The sequence below is a fragment of the Calidris pugnax genome, unplaced genomic scaffold (genome assembly GCF_001431845.1).
Source record: "Calidris pugnax isolate Ruff unplaced genomic scaffold, ASM143184v1 scaffold8, whole genome shotgun sequence".
NCBI lineage: Eukaryota > Metazoa > Chordata > Aves > Charadriiformes > Scolopacidae > Calidris > Calidris pugnax.
The window spans coordinates 18658693-18675200 of NW_015090830.1; the positions used below are offsets into that span (position 1 = coordinate 18658693).

A 16508-nucleotide genomic window follows, 5' to 3' on the forward strand; every position below is an offset into this window, starting at 1 on the left:
CTCAGAGGTGGGAGTATGGCAGCAGAGGTTCTGGGGAAGGCCCAGAGGAAACTTGCTCTTAGAAGACAGCATGGACTGGGTTGAAAGAGGCTTTATGTAACAGTGTTCTCTACAGCTATCCCTGACGCTTCAGATGAGTGGACCTTGCCCTTCCCTGAATTAAAAAAGGCTGACCAAAGAGCTCCCTTCCAGCAGGTCAGCGTGCCTGCTGCTTCTTGATAAACATGCTTTATGTCAAACCACTTAGCTCAGGGCAAGTCTTCCCTGCCCCTGTGCTGCTCTGCTGTTGCGATAGCTGTTGCTGCCCTTCCTGTGGGGAGTGAGAATGTTCATCAAGGTGAAAATGCCAGGGCAGGTTGTGGGAGAGGAAGCATATCCTTGACAAAGAGGAAGAAGAAGGTGGAGACCAAGACTTTCGCGCACGGCCCCCTCCCAAAAGCCCCTTAATCCTCTTGTGTCACACCCCTGGTGCCTCCTGAAGAAGGGGCTTTCATGCACGGCCCCCTCCCAAAAGCCCCTTAATCCTCTTGTGTCACACCCCTGGTGCCTCCTGTTTAATTCCAGGAAGTCCTTAACTCTTACCCAGTTTCCCAAGTATTGCCGTCAGCAAGAAAATGGTGCTTAAACCAGTGGAAAACCTTGAGTTGATCTTTGCTGGCTTGGCTCTGGAGCCAGCCAAGGCGTAGTGGATCACCTCTTGAAGGCTGGCCCTTCCCAGAGTAACCCCGTAAGCTAAACCCAATGAGCAAATCGGCGCGGAATGGCTCCATGCTGCAAAGGCTGTTTCATGTTGTTTTAAACTCGAAAGCTGGAAAATTCAGAGCCAGCACTAAATATTTGTTCCACTTTCAAAGCTGAGCATCAGGGAGCCATTCCTTAAATAGTGGATGTCTGTTCTCTGAGCCCAGATGTGCTTATAGCATGGGTCTTGCCAGTGTTTTCCCTTCCTCATGCTTCCCACACGAATGTGCGTGCAGCTTTCTAGCCATCCTTCTTTCCCCTTCAATGCTGGTGTGAGGGGTAGCAGCTGTTCCTTCTTCAGTACAGGTGGCAATAACATTGTACAAATTGTTTTCAACCTTAATCAGTAAAGCTTGCCACACAAGTGATCCTGTTTCTTGCCAGAAGTGATAAATCGGACACAATTTTGGAGCAGATGAAACGTTAGACAAAATACATTAGTCAAAGACACTTCAGAGTATCAGTTACTTTCCTGTGGTATGTAAGTAATAATTCAGTTCTTAAAACCTTCCACCTGGATTTGGAAGGTCACCTGAGCTCCTGTTGCAGGCACTTAGGGGTGAGTTAGTGTGAGGCAGCAGTGCTAACCGGTGTGTGAATTGATGGATAGCATCGTGTTACCATTTACGTAACTAGAAGCAGCAGCAGATTTCAGCCTGGAATTTGGCATACAATTCATCTTACTGGGCCCAGGCTGGGACGTTCCTGTTGCTCACTATCATTTTACACAGGCAGCAAATCTCAAAATTTCACAGCTTTATCCTTCCTTTAAAGGGAAGACCTGGGGTAACAACAACACAGAGGTGCACCGAGCATAAGTAGGTATCTCCTGAAGGTCAGTTGTCCCTTCCTTCCACTTTCAGTGGCTGCCTTTGCCCACTATATACAACAGAGTGGTTATCCTGAAAGAACCAGAGGAATCAAGAGCTGAGATCCTTAGAGAAGGGGAGCTTTTTCTTTCTGAAATGCTTCTGCCACCTTTCCTTGCCCTGAGTAAACCCGTTGTTCCTCTCGGGGAAAGAAGTTGCTGACGGAGGAGAGTCGGGTTATCCTCTTCTTACTGGTCACGTGCGCTGCTGCCCTGGTGAAGGGATCTGTCAGATTAGGGTTTGTTTGTCTTAGGCGCCGCACAAAGCTTAACAAGTGACGTGGTTTGAAACGATGGAGTTGCATCACTTCGTGTAAACTCAGTAGGAGGCTGATGTGAGAAGGGATAGATTCCACCTGCACCTCTCACAGCAGGTTCCTTCCCCTCACAAGAAAAGAGCAAAGGTGTTTTGAGAGTTTTAACCAGGTTTTCTACTTTTTTTTTTTTTTTAAGCAACCCTGCTTGTGTATAGAAATTTCATTTCTAACCCAGCAGAGGGGACAACATGTAGAGTAAGTCAGAACGACCAAGACAAAATCGCAGTTTTCTCTGCTGAGGTCTGAGGAAAAATGTGTTCTTGTTTACTGCACCCGTACCTTTGTCATATTTCAGCACTAAGAATAGGAAAATAGTGAAGTCAGTTGTCAAGACATTGAACCCAAGACCAGCGAGGGGGGTCAAATATGGAAAAGATGGGAGGGATGACTGAAATAGTTGAAGAGCAGGTGGTAATCTGGTAAGTTCTGGGGCAAATCACAGGAAGGCTGATACGGAGTTGAAGTTAGGAAGGGGTTAGAAGAAGGTAATTCATGGCAATTGATGCAGTTTTATGAAAACTGTTTTGTCAAATAATTGCAGTGTAATTTTTGTAAAATGCCACCTGTTTTGTTCCTAGAGGTAAGGGGTTTGATATCTACTTAAACATATATCTCTTGAAATTTCTATAAGGCATATAATTTTGTTCCACATGATGTTCTGGATAAAACCCAAAACTGTAAATGTGTAACACTAATTAAAGACAGCAAATGAATTGCAATCTGGCTAATAGTTACACTTTTTAAAGTAATTATAAATGAGGAAGCATTCAGAATGATGTTCCTGACAGATATAACAAAGGCTTAGACCTATTCAGTCACTCGTCTTTTGACATGAAAGCACGTGTTGTATTTCATTAGGGAAAGACAATAATGATGATGATGATGCAACCGTCAATGAAGTAATAAAGGAAAATGTCAAGGACAGAACTGTTCTTCAGGGTCTTCTGAATTGCCTGGTAAACTAATCTCATAAAATAAAATAATAAATATTTAAATCTTCGGTCAACTTCAAGGTACGTACAGACCTTAAATGTACTTTTAGAGCCATGCCATTGACTGGAGACCATGTGTTGGAAACCAGTGACTCAGTCAGGCTCGTTGTTACAATGGATAATCAGCTAAACACGTGCTCCCTGCGTGATACAGTATACCTGAAAGCAAATGCTACCATCTTGGATTAGAGCAGATTGCTGAGTAAAGGTCAAGGAGGTGGTATTTCCATGTGTGCAGCATTAATGAGACCATTACTGAAATATTGAGCCTGCTCCTGGTGTTTACGCTTTTAAAAGGATGTTGACAGATGGGCAGAGAACAGAGAAGGGCCGAGCAGCACAAGCATAGGTTGAACCATGCTGTCTAAAGAGAGGCAAGAGAAGCTAAATCAATTCATTTTGGCAAAGAAGAGATTTTATATTCCTGAAAGCAAAGGGATAATTAATAATTGCAAACTATCTCTGGATATAGCAAGGCGGTTTGGTGCTGAAGGTGGACAAATTCAGATTAGAAAACAGGCAACTAAAAATGCCTTTTGCTTTCGGCGTCAGCAGCTAACCACTTCACTCAGGATGTGGGGCTTGCCTGGTACATGAGGGCTAAGGAGGCACTGCATCTTTTTCAAAAATATAGGGTACTGGTAAACAAGAGTTTGTGTGAGGCACAAGTGTTGTGACAAAAATACCACAGCCGTTAATAGTTCAAGCAGGTCAGCCAAAGTGAATTTACTGGTTTCAGTGGCTCTAGACAGAGAGAACCGATTTCTCCCACATAATTTTAGCAGTTTGGCACGAAAACACTGAATGCCTGGAAATGATCAAATGGTCTGTTGCTGTGGGCAGCGGTGCAGGGAAACTTTGATCTGAGCATCTCAGGTGGAGAGGGCAGAGCAGGCACCAAGTGTCACCTTTCAGCTTGCCAGCCACGCAGGAAGCTCCTCGGGGACACTGCCACTAACTACCAAGCAGCCATCCAGTTCTCTGCCAACTCACTGCTGTTCTGATGTGTGTTAAAGCCAGCAGGGTACCCCCCATCTCCTTAACTTAGGGCATGTTGTGCTCAGGAGCTGTAATGGGTGAGAAGAGCCAGCAGAAGAGTCGCTGGGGTGGTTCTGCGGTAGCGATGTGGGGACCTTAAGGGAGGACAGTCTGGCCCTATGGATGCTTTATGCTATCCTAGTGATTAAATTCCCCGGACAGAAGTGAAACCAGACTTTGGGTCAGTATCTCAAATCTGTTCGAAACACAAACAAGGATGAAATCGGGATCTAATAATCCCTTTCACCTCCTGGCTGCCGATTATTTTTATGCTTCCACACTCAGGATGTTGCTAGTGGGTTTGTTGTACTTCTGAACACTGCAAATACTGAGTAAAGGTAAAACTTTTTGAGTTTTTGAGTGTAAGACAGCCTTTCAAGGGGGCAGTGAAAGAATAAAGTTCTTAATGCAAAGGCAAATACCAGGCTGGCTCTTACATGGGTCCATGAGGCACCACATATTTATGTCAATTTACAACTGCGTTTCAAATTTGGTATATCATCAGATTAGGAATAATGTAGAACACAGTATGAGGCAAACTGTACGTAGATACTTTAAAGACTGAGAGGTAACAGATGTACCGCATGCATATTTGTCAGAAGGCCTAGATCAGGATGAACTTTTTGTGGGACTTTTTGGTGAACTTCTACTGTGGGATCTGAATCCTGGTTTTGGGACAGCAGGAAACTGTCAGTGGCTGAAAGTGTGGGTTTGTAGCAGTGCGAAGTGAGAATCGCCATCACCAACCTTCATCCACAGGTGCAGTAGGAACAGAGATGTTAGACATTTGGCTGCACTTGGATGCAGGAGGAGGCATTTTATTTTAGGCGGCATATGCAGCCTAAAAATCTATTCCTTGCTAACTTAGGGGACTGAAAGGAGTAGGCTGTCAGGGACATCGGTCTTCATGGTATGGTTTATATAAAGTAATTGCACTCTGGAGAGTGTGATGTGTGGTGGGGTTAAAGCAGGACTGAGGGGCGGAGGTTCACTAATCTCTCAGGGAGACAGGAGCTGAATGAGAGAGGCGTAGAGGGTCATTGCTCAGTGTAGAGATAACTGGCTTTCTCATAAATGATCTGCCTCTACCACCACAGAGGTCAGCGTGGGCAATTTATGAAGCTTGTCTGGCATGTGTGAGCTGCGATGCTGCAGTGAAATGTGTGTGTGTGTGAGCATCCATCCTGTATGTGAGTGCTTTGTACCTGAACAACCCTGCTTAAGGTGCCGTGGGCTAGGAATAAGTGCCTGCAGCACAAATACACTCAAAAAGCCTCTTGATTCCTTCTGTAAGGTCTTCCTCTTATTTCCAGCACAAACACTGCAGAGCTGAGGCATTTTGCACAGGCAATGAGCAACATCTCATGTTTGTTTGATGTACTTTGACTTCTTGGGAGGCTGGAAGAACCTTGACTTTACATCCATTTATAGATCACATTAATTTCCCAGATGGAATAAAGCAGAAGGACTTGTGATATTAGTAGGACTGTGTCTACCCTGGGGCCTTCACTATGATCAAAAATTTTGATGGGGTGATTTTTGTAACATATTCATTTGCACACTTTTGGCTAGAGCCAAAGTACAAAGCAGGTTTCAGGACTGGCTCTACATATTTGCCTTTCGTAGCAGTGGCATTGCCCACATGTTTGTTCTGCTTCATGGGACAGATTTAGAAAAGCTTGTTTTGATAAACTGTTTGCTTGCTTGGCTTGGCATTCCCAAACACCATGTCAGCTTTCCACAGAGCTGTCTCGTTTGGGTCGGTCGGGGAATTCAGACTGGTGCTCGGCAGCACTCAGCCAACAAGTGGCATGATTCAAGGAGAAGATAATTGAGTTTATTTTTTATTTTTTCCTGAGTAATTGCACAAGAATTGCAAAGCTACTTTCCAAAAGTGGGAAAAGAGTGTCTGAAATGGATCTCAATTTTCTGCCGGGTGTTTGGGAGTCGAGAGCCACGTTAGGCAGCAGCTAATGATGGTAATTGTAATACCTCCCTTTGGGTGGGGGGTGTTCCTAGATGTATGGCTTGTCAATGTGTGTTTTTCTGTGGCTACATCTGCAGCACAAGCTACCATTTCTTGCATGGCTGCTGCCAGCTACTCAGAGAACAAGTGGTGGGGAGTCTCCCCCCATACCAGCAGGAGGAGATGGGGGGAAACACGCAGGGAGAAAGCTAGAGATGAGACCTGAATATTGAGGGACTGATGTGTTAGTGAAGGATTTCCCAATTACAAGTGTCTTGGCTGCATGGAAGACCTTTATGGCTCACACCGTCCCTCCTGATCATCTCTCTCCCAATTTAATGCTTTTTCTTATGAGCTCCATTATGTGGGTATAAAGGTAGTGGGTGCCAGGAAGTGGGTTAGTACACATAGGAAGAACGGAATGATCAGCCCCTATAAAACTAAGTAAAATGAAATGGAAATATGGATGGTGGGAGCTGGAAACTAAACAACCCTGAAAAAAGAGGGAAGGCTGATAGGGGCTGTCCACAATTTCCAGTAGGCTGGCATATTCACTAAGAGCAAACAAGTAAGATTTGGACACACAGCATTTCTTCAGACCTGTGTACTTGGAAGTTTGCCTTTTGTTTTGTCAATCTCAGTGCGTCTAATGCAACCTATTGCTTCTCTGAGACCTGTTTGTCATTTACATCCTTATACTGCTGTGGCTCTGCCTGTCACCAGGATGCTGGGTGGGATGCTGCAAAACAGTCGTTTTTCAGGGAGTGCTAACGGTGGGTGGATGCCAAAGGGATTCTGGTTTGGGCATTGTTTTCTTTGTGGAGGCAAAAATGCTGAAGATTGAAGAAAAGAAATGAAATGAAGAGGAAATGAAACCTCATTCTAATTTCCAACTTAAATGTATTACTGCCCAGCATAAACACATTTTCAGGGTGTGGGAACAATAGTGTCTTTTATCTTTAGTTGCTCATTCTTTTCTGCCACGTTTCCCCACTGGGGGTGTTTTTGGGCAGCAGTCGGATCCTCCTCCACCTTCCCTTGCCCAGGCTTGGCTCTCTGGGGTTTTACCAGTGTGAGCTGGTGGCTATCGAGAGCAGTGGTCCCACCCTTCATCCCCCTCTCCCCACGACTGCTACCACCTCCTGGGCATTTGCCTGGCTGGGAGCAGAGCCAGCTGCTGCCCTGCTCTCCTCTCCATCCAGCCTCCCTCCCCTCCCACGCTGTTATTTTTAACCCAGATCGGCGTCTTCGATTCACTTCACCCTGTGGCCTCCTGCTTCTGCCAACAGAAACAGGCTGTGAAACTACAGAGTTAACCCCAACTTCTTCAGGCTCCCCGCAGCCTGGGCAGCTCACCCCCATCTGCTGGAAGCATCTCCCCTGGTACCCTGGAAGGTGGCACCAGACTTTTCCACTGCTGCAGCACATGAGGACAGGCTCGTGTTGCCTGGGTTGAGATCTTGGGGAGAAGCCCAGCACAACGCACGTAGGCTTCAGCGGAAAGTTATTAGATCCCTCAGTGCATTCATAACTTGTAAGATGTGCTAGTAGAGTCTGTTATTTTTCTCCTCTGCTTTCCTCATGTTTTTCACTATGAAATTTCACCCAGTGTCTTACAGTCCTCAAGACTGTTCCACCGATGATAGTCAAGAAGGAAAAAAAATCTCCCCAATTACTGTTACAATCACGAAGCTGTGGGAGTAAAACTCTAAAAATGCACCAGAAATGTATTTCTGCAGGGAGTTTGTATATTTTACTTCTGAGTCTGACTGTGCTGACCTTGATAGGCTCCAAGCACAATCCACCTCCCGGCTGAAGTTAATAGGGAGAGGATCCATCCCATTTAACGTTACAGGCATGCACTGTACACAGCTGTATCTGGGGTAGTCAGACTCCCTTTGTAGTCAGGGGAGAGTAAATGTGTTTTGGCACTAATCAGTCCAACCTATTTTAGCTTTCTGCCTAGGGATGTGGATTTAAGGTTTTTTCATAGAGAATAATTAAGTTGCCAATAATGAGTTCATGTTTGGATTATCTACATCTCAAGTCAGCTGCTGTGTACCCTCAAACTTTCCACTTGGCTCCAGACCAGATCTGGGCAGATCAGCATTCAGTCATGACCACTCACATAGTTATAACGATGATAACCTTTGAGTTCTTGCCTCAGAAGATCTTTAAATAGATATGATCCTATTGGAGAGAAGACCCACAGGTTATTATAGTTTAACTGCCCTGTGTGCTCTCAAGAGCTATCCAATAATGACTGACAATGTTTCTATACCTTCAATGAGAAATGACAGTTTACAGTATGAGAATCTCAGAATAATTCAGGTAGGAAAGGGACCTCTTGAGCTCATCTAGCCCAACCTCCTGCTCAAAGCAGGGCCAGCTATGGGATCAGTCCAGGTCACTCAGGTCTTTGTCCAGTTGGTCTTGAGAACCTCCAAAGTTGGAGACTTCATGGTCTCTCTGGGTGACTTGCTCTGCTCCATGACTGCCCTCATGGGGAAAATTACTTTCCTCATGTCAAGTCAGAAACTCCCCAGTTTCAACCTACAACCTTTGTGTCTTGTCTGCTTACCATGCACCTCTGAAGAGCCTGGCTCAGTCTTCATGATAACCTTCTTACAGGTACTGTAGGGCTGCTGACAGATCACCCCAAAGCCACCACTTCTCCAGTTTGAATGAGCCCTGGTCCCTCAGACCCTCATCACAGGTTACATGCTCCAGCTGTGCCCACTGAACTCACTCTAGTTTATGGGTGTCTTTCCTGTACTGGGGGGGTGAAACTGGACATGGTGTCTAGATACACTGTCTCATGACACCACAACTGAAGGGGAATCACTACTTCCCCAAACCTTCAGGCTGTGTTAGCTCTGTTAGCCCAGTGCTCTGTCAGCTTTCATTGCTCTGGTGTGTGCTGCTAGGACACGTGTAGCCAACTCTCTGCCAGGGCTCTGATGTCCCTTGCAGTAGGCAGTTGCTCCCCAACCTGTAGTATTCAATTAGTAGGATTTTGGCAGAAGTTTTGTAGGGATTGAGAGCTGTGCTAGGAAGTAGCAGTCACTCTTATTATTAATTACTGTTAAGCCATGCATTTAGAAGAGCATCAAAAAATCAAAAATCCATCGGTATTTATTGGAAATATGTTCCTAACGTAAAATGCTTGCTGGGATTCATTATTTAGCTGAATCCTGATACTAAGTTGAGGTAAGAATCTGATGTGAGAACTCTCAACAGCTCAAATAAAGGGATATGGTGTAGGGGAGAACTTTAGAGTAGGGTAGATGGTTGGACTCAATGATCCTGAGGGTCTCTTCCAGTCTAGACGATTCTATGATTCTGTGTTTCTGGAAGATGGTGGCACTGGTTGGAATGAAAGCTGTGCAGTGCTGAGATGCTCAGGCTGGTTGGGTATGGCGTTTTTATCTTCTTTTCAGCACCTGGTAGTGCCCTGTGAGCAGGATGTGCACCTACTGTTGCGTTCAACCTTGTAACTCCCTCCTGAAGGAGGAATGAGTTGCACTGGCTGTTTAAAAGGGAGAAGCCATGATTCAGAAACTCAGATGCCTCTGACCCAATTTTAATTGCAATGAAGTCCCAGGCTAGCAATCCGCAGCCCTTCTGAAAAGGGAGAAATGGGTCCCTCCAGAGGTTCCTGGATTTCATCTCTTCCTTACTTGTTTCAGGGTGAAAAATGGCCTGTCTGTATTCACCAACACTAGCAGAACCTGAACAGTCAGTCTAAATTACTAGTCTACCTGATGCTTGGGGCTAAAATCCTGGTTAAAGCTAAGCCTTTGCATTGCCATTTAGTGCTTCTCACCAAGACTAATTGCAAAGAACTATGAGTGCTCCTGGGTTTTCCCTCTAAGCTAAACACCTCCAGACCATCCCTCATGTTGCCTGAGGGATGCCATGGAGCATGAATTCTCACATTGAGGAGGGGAAAAAATCACCTGTGTGTGTGTGCAATGCAAAGCGAAATGACAGCACCCTGGGACACAGACCACAAGATTTATTTCCAGTCTGTGAGAATCCTGGCAGAGTTAGACCGTTCACAGGAGTGACTAGGAGAGGACTTCAAACAAAGAAATTTTAATACTGAAAAGAAACTTTGATCGCTTCTTTCTAAGTATTGAAGAGCTCTCTTGCACAATCAGCTCACAGTAATTAGTGCTAAGGGTCCCTGTCCTTCCTCAAAGGTGGCCCCTTGGTGCTCTGGTTAGGAGAGTCGCATGGTAACCTAAATGACAGCAAGTCTCAATTAAGATTTAGTTTGGAGGCCAAAAGCTATCCAATGATTTAGTCTCAGGGATTAAGGAAAACAACCTTACCGACGGCTGGATAAAATTCACATTCCTTTCAATTGTGATCATCCTACATCAAGGAAATGTTTGAAATGTTGGCAGTCTCCCACTATATGCCTGCAAAAGTTATTATATTGCTTTAAGTAATTTAAGAAAAAGGAACCAAGAGCTATAGTACAAATGTGTTATATAAATCTTCATTGGGATTGCTGTGTTTTTACAAAAATACTTTGATTGATGTTGCGTCCCAGTGGGTGACCTTTAAAAGAGACCACATCAAAAGGAGGGGCAGAGCGGCGGCTCTCCACCCCCACGCTGGCTTTTCTCCTCCTCTCTTCTCCTCTCCGTAGTGCCTTTAGACAGCCATGTCATCTGTAGCCATAAAATAAATTGAAGAATGTCTGTCTTGCTAACGGCAAAAAAGGAGCCCTTTTCTCATCTGTATTGAAGAGGGACACGTCCCTAGCTGGGCTGCAAAGTGAGCTGTGTACCTGCAGAGAGGCTTAAATGACTATAAAACCTCCTCCCTCACATCAAATCAAGGCATCCTGGGTCAAGAGGGATGTTGTTGTGAGGCTTGGGCAGGGAGGAACAGGAGTCCTAGCTTTGTGCCACCTTTAATTTGCTGTTTAATTAGTGTGGGAACAGCATGATTTGCTACTCATGTCTATCAGCATCAAACTGCTAATGCTAGAGCAAGGAGGAAGTTTTGTTTTCAGAGGGGCTTTCTGAAGCACAGCTCCTCCTAGGAGATACACGTAGGATTGTTCATCATCAGTGATGCTTCTTACTCTGAGTAGCTATGCTTAAAAGAAGAGTACAGCACAGCATTGAGGGTGTGCAGCTCGCAAGATAGCTTGTCTGATATTTGAACCAGGTTGCAGGGGTCAAAGTCGCCAATTATTGTGGTAGAAAATCAGCTTAGGCATTTTCTTTCCTTTTTCTTCAACAATGGTCTGTTTGGTTGTGGCTTAGGAAAAGAAAATTATTTTTGTACTCCTTTGAATCAGAAAGGTGAGTAGAAACAATCAGTGCTATCGTTACACAAGGGTGTCTTATTTTTAGAAAGCCATACAAGAGTAATATCAGGCAAAATAAAGTTCAGCTGAGGTCTCCCGAGTGAGATATTTAGAGATGCTGTATTGGCAAGCAAGTTCATCTGCACTGATAGAGATGGCACTGGTGAAACAAACAGCAGGAGATGAAGTGTTAGTGAAAGCAGATTTGTTTTCTTGTGGCCTAGAGGCAAAGGATGGGGATGTGGGTGCTTCAGGGACACCTACTCCCCTATGGCCAAGTTCCCGCACCAGGCCATCATGTGTCTTAACAAATCATGTGAAACTCATGAAGAAATGACACACTGGTGCCCAGTTAGCCAAGGAAGCCTCCCTCAGCCTACGAGGGAGGTAATTTCTCGCAGTTCACATGATTTTATAAAATAAGACTCCTTTTTCCTTCTTTAATTCTTTCCATGATGACATGAACAAATACCGTCTCCTCAGAAGTTTCAGTCTCTATTACTCCTTGTCACCCTCTAGAAGAGCCCTTCAGTCCCTGTCTAGCAGCAGACAACCAGCGAGAGGAAGCCAACAGGTTTAGAAGCTACCTTAGAGAAGGGGAAAATGTTGCAGAGCTTAGACCAGCTCTGGTTTAAGCATCCCTAAAGGCCACAAAATCCTTTGCAGCTTTCCCTGCTCATGCTGAATGCATGGATATTGTAGTCATTTCCATAACAACAAGTAAGGTCCAGAAACCAAGACTAGGCTTTCTATGAAAGACAAGTAGAAGATGCAGCAAGGGGTACTTGCTTGGATGCCCTTTCGGGCAGGGAGCCCAGTGTAGTTCAGAAGGATTTTAATCAGTAATTGGACAGAGGGAAGAACACAAATATACATCTGGGTTTGATCCCTGCTTGCTCCTTACCTCAGGGAAGATAGCTATGCAGTATCTTGAGAGTCTCTCCAACAAGACTATGGGGTGGATCAATTATGGGGCATGTTGCACCTACAGCTTTTGTTTTTTTCTTGCCTGCCATGTAGATGCAACCACCGAGTTTTAAGTGAGCGGAATTGCAAAGATTAATTGAAGATCACTAGTTTCTGCCCTATAATATACTGCCCTCCTAAATCTCCTGGGAATCTGTTTGTTTAGATCTCTTTTTTACTGCTGACAGAGGCAAACTGTTGATTTGGTCTTAGGTGGGATGTCAGAGGGTCTGAGCACAGCCAATTATGTACTTCAAACCAAGTAATGGCATATATTGTACCACATGTTATAGCACTCAGACACAGAAGAGTTTCTGCTTCTCAGGCTATTCCCCAGACATTGTTGGGAGTGTTTTAAGTATTTGGTATTCATGATATACTCTTTGGTTAGTATTTGATTCATTCAAATTGTTTTTCCACTGAGTACCAAGAACAATAATTTCCAGTTTTGATTCTTGAAATTACAACTTTAAAATTTCTTTACAATGCCAATATTTGCTTAAAGTACGCTGCTTCTGATAAAATGCCTGCCACTAAGCTTCTACGGTAGAGCACTCAGAGAGAGAAAGGTAATGAAAATTATTTTGTTTTTTAAAAAAACAACTTGTAACCTATAATCAAAAATATGCTGAGTAGTTATGGAATAATCTTAGCGATCATTATCAATTAGCCCATCTTGATTACTGGGAGCAAACTCTCCAGGAGCAGAGGAAGCCCGTATGTTTGGCCTCAGGAGGATAGATACGTGGTTTAGTGCTTTAGGGGGGTGCTAGTGCTGTTTAACATTTTTATCAATGATATAGACAGGGAAATTAAAGGCACCATCAGCAAGTTTGCGGATGATACCAAGCTGTGTGGTGTTGTCGATACACTAGAGGGACGGGATGCCATCCAAAGGGACCTGGACAGGCTGGAGAGGTGGGCCCAGGTGAACCTCATGAGGTTCAACAAGAGCAAGTGCAAGGTTCTGCACCTGGGCCGGAACAATCCTCGCCACCAATACAAACTAGGGGGTGAGGTGTTGGAAAGCAGCCCTGAGGAAAGGGACTTGGGGGTGCTGGTGGACGAGAAGCTGGACATGAGCAGGCAGTGGGCAGCTGCAGCCCAGAAGGCCAATCGCATCCTGGGCTGCATCAAAAGAAGCGTTGCCAGCAGGTCCAGAGAGGTGATTCTGCCACTTTACTCTGCTCTGGTGAGACCTCACCTGGAGTATTGTGTGCAGGTCTGGAGCCCTCAATACAAGAAGGACATGGACCTGATGGAGAGGGTCCAGAGGAGGGCCACAAGGATGATCAAGGGGATGGAGCACCTCTGCTACAAGGACAGGCTGAAGGAACTGGGGTTGTTCAGCCTGGAGAAGAGGAGGCTCCGGGGTGACCTAATAGCAGCCTTCCAGTACCTGAAGGGAGCCTACAGGAAGGCTGGGGAGAGCCTGTTTAGAAAGGCCTGTAGTGACAGGACGAGGGGAAATGGCTTCAAGCTGGAGGGGAACAGATTTAGATTGGAGATTAGAAGGGGGTTCTTTACTGTGAGGGTAGTGGAGCACTGGAACAGGTTGCCCAGGGAGGTGGTTGAGGCCCCATCCCTGGAGATATTCAAGGAGAGGCTCGACGAGGCCCTGGGCAACCTGGTCTAGTTGGGGGTGTCCCTGCTGACTGCGGGGAGGTCGGACTAGATGACCCTTGGAGGTCCCTTCCGGCCTGGGAAATTCTATGATTCTATGATTCTATGATTCAATCAGTTACATTTTTATGTAATAGCCCCTTCAGGTTTGTGCTCTCTTTGGGAAACCATGGAGATCAAAATGCATGGTGTAGTGGTAAGGAGAAAATTCACTTTTGGGGAAAGGATGGGCAGGGCGACTGGCAGAAGGAGTTCAGGGGGACTGTTAGGAGGGTGATGGAGAATCCCCTACCTTCCCCAAACTACTTCACCCTTCCTCATCCCCCTTCTCCCTTGAAACACCAGATTCCTCCTTCCCTATTTGTACTCCTCTCACCTCCGCTGTCACAGGCCTGAATCTTGCATGGTCCTGCTGTGAAGCATTGTGTCTCACCAACCTTCAAAGCTTGGACCCAACATGTCCCACTTATCTTTTTCTATCACGTGTAGGCTAACCCTCTAAGCCACAGTGGGACTCTGGCTCTGGAGGAGAGGCAATGTGGCTTTGTCTGATGAAACACCAGTTGCTATTATCAGCCTTGTTTTGTTTTCCTGAGAAGCAGACAAAAAATTTTCATGTTCCAGACATTTAGCCTCAGCACAGCACTCCCATGCCCATCCTTGGTCAAGCTTTGCCTACTGTTTATGTGATGCTTTTACCAGCATAGTTAACTTTTTTAACTGACCCTGTGAAGCAATGTTGCTTCAGAGGAAGCCTCAGCACTGAGCTGGATATTCTCTGTGTTATTTCCTGGGCTTAGAGAGGGTTGTTGTATCTGCAGCTGGTAGATATGGACTTCAGCAACCTACAGTGAGGTTGCTGAGAGTTGCTTTAAGTGAGGCTTGGCTGCTACACGGGTGTCTGCAACCTTTCTTTGTCCTCCTGGCAGCTTAAGGACAGATCTCAAAAACAGAAGTACAAGGGAACTGTTCAGTGCAGTAGAAGTAATAGTCCCTCTTTTAAAAAATCACAGTGTTGTAAATTACTTGGCTGAATTTACACTACAAACATTCTTACCCAAGCATATTTTTTAGTCTGGGAAATTATTCCTTCAAATAGGCCAAAAGAGGACAGAACGACTCATTTTCTGCTTACAATACACAATGTGACTTAAATCATATCCTATTGTCATATCCTACCGCACCCTGAATGCCGTATCTCAAAGAGGCTGGACTACCTGGTGCGAGTCACCATGTTTAGTATTTCCTGAGAAATCATACTTGGGCTCTGTACAATCACAGACCAGTTGTGAACAGCTGCAGAGAGTGAAAGAGCGCGGCACGTACTGCTGACACAGCTTGGTAGTCGTTATTCAAATAACGTTCGCAGATGCTTTTTTTTTTTCCTTTTTTTTTTTTGCTTCTTAACTACCACTAGCATTAGGAAACACCTTGCCCAACAAACACTACAGACTAGCAAAGCAGCAATCATGTTACAATTCTCGGTCCCTATCAGTTCCTAAATAAAGCAAAAAAAATCATGATTAAAATTCAATCACGTGAAAATCTACAGGCTAGAAAGCCTAGGAATGAATAGGAATGACTCCTGAGGTGGAGTCTGCAGTTGCAAAGAATTATTTCTTTTGTCTTTAAAACTCTATCTTAAAACTATCTTTTAGCTTTCTCACATCCTAAACCTCTGTTTGGAGAACTACCAGTATGTTCTGATGCATCCAAGACTGACTGAAGCAGGTTTTACTGTGTATTCAACACTAAAAAGGAAAAACGAAACTACCTGTTCAATAAATACAATCGATAGTATAATTAAGAGCTGACGATCTGTGTTGCAATTCACAATTTAGGGTAAGGATAGGCTTTTTCCAGAAGAGTTTATAATGTGTTTCCTCTTGGCAAAGGGCAGGTGCCTGGGGTTTGGCCCCGTCTTGCCCAGGAGTGGCAACTCTGCAAACAAGGGGGTGGCTGCCAGCCAGCTCCCTTATCTGCCTTGGGAAATGAGGCAGGACCTGTCTGATTTCTCATGAAACGCGTCTTCATTAAAGAACTTACCAGCAGTCCAAATAGTCAGAGGAGGTAAATTGCAATGTTCAGTTGTCAGCCAGAAAGTATTATTTCATCATAAAAGAAAAAGCCCGTGGGTGTGCAACGGCAAATAATTTAGCCTTTAACAAGCAGAGTGCAAATTAATTGGTAGGATTCCTCAAAAAATCAAGAAGGTCACTGCGTGTCTAAATGAAGAGGGACCCGACTGTTGACAGACTTGCAAGCTCAGGCTCAGTTATTAGACAGCAGCGGCTCTACAAAGCACCAGCAATGGCAATGGAGCGGCTTCATCGGGTGGCACTTACCTTGCCAGGGACACAGCTCCTAATGCCCTCCGCCGACCCTTCTCATCACCTTTCTGGTGTCCTCCGTAAGGTTAACGTAGCCTGAGAAAACCTCGTCTGCCCATTGGCTCGTTAGCGAGGGCTTGGTTGTAGGAGTACATTTTTACTCCATCTCCCCTCTTTCTTGTAAAAGAGAGAAACCACAAATGTTTTTCTTCCGGTTTTAGTCATTTCCTCTCTGCTTGGCAAACTCTGTTTCTCGACAGGATCTCTCAGATATTCAGGCTGAGTGCTCCTTCAATAAGGGAGCCCACGGGGAGAGCTTAATGGTTGTCTGTGGCTGT

The 16508-nt window shown here is 45.0% G+C and overlaps 1 protein-coding gene across 1 annotated transcript in view; it reads right to left on the reverse strand.

Annotated features, from left to right (window-relative positions):
* Positions 1 to 16202, reverse strand: part of NEDD9 (neural precursor cell expressed, developmentally down-regulated 9) — a 105642-nt gene extending 89440 nt beyond the window's left edge. The window contains exon 1 of the mRNA XM_014941054.1: positions 16186 to 16202. The gene's annotated coding sequence lies outside the window, so the exon portion shown is untranslated. The remainder of the gene's footprint in view (positions 1 to 16185) is intronic.
* Positions 16203 to 16508: the final 306 nt, after the last annotated feature.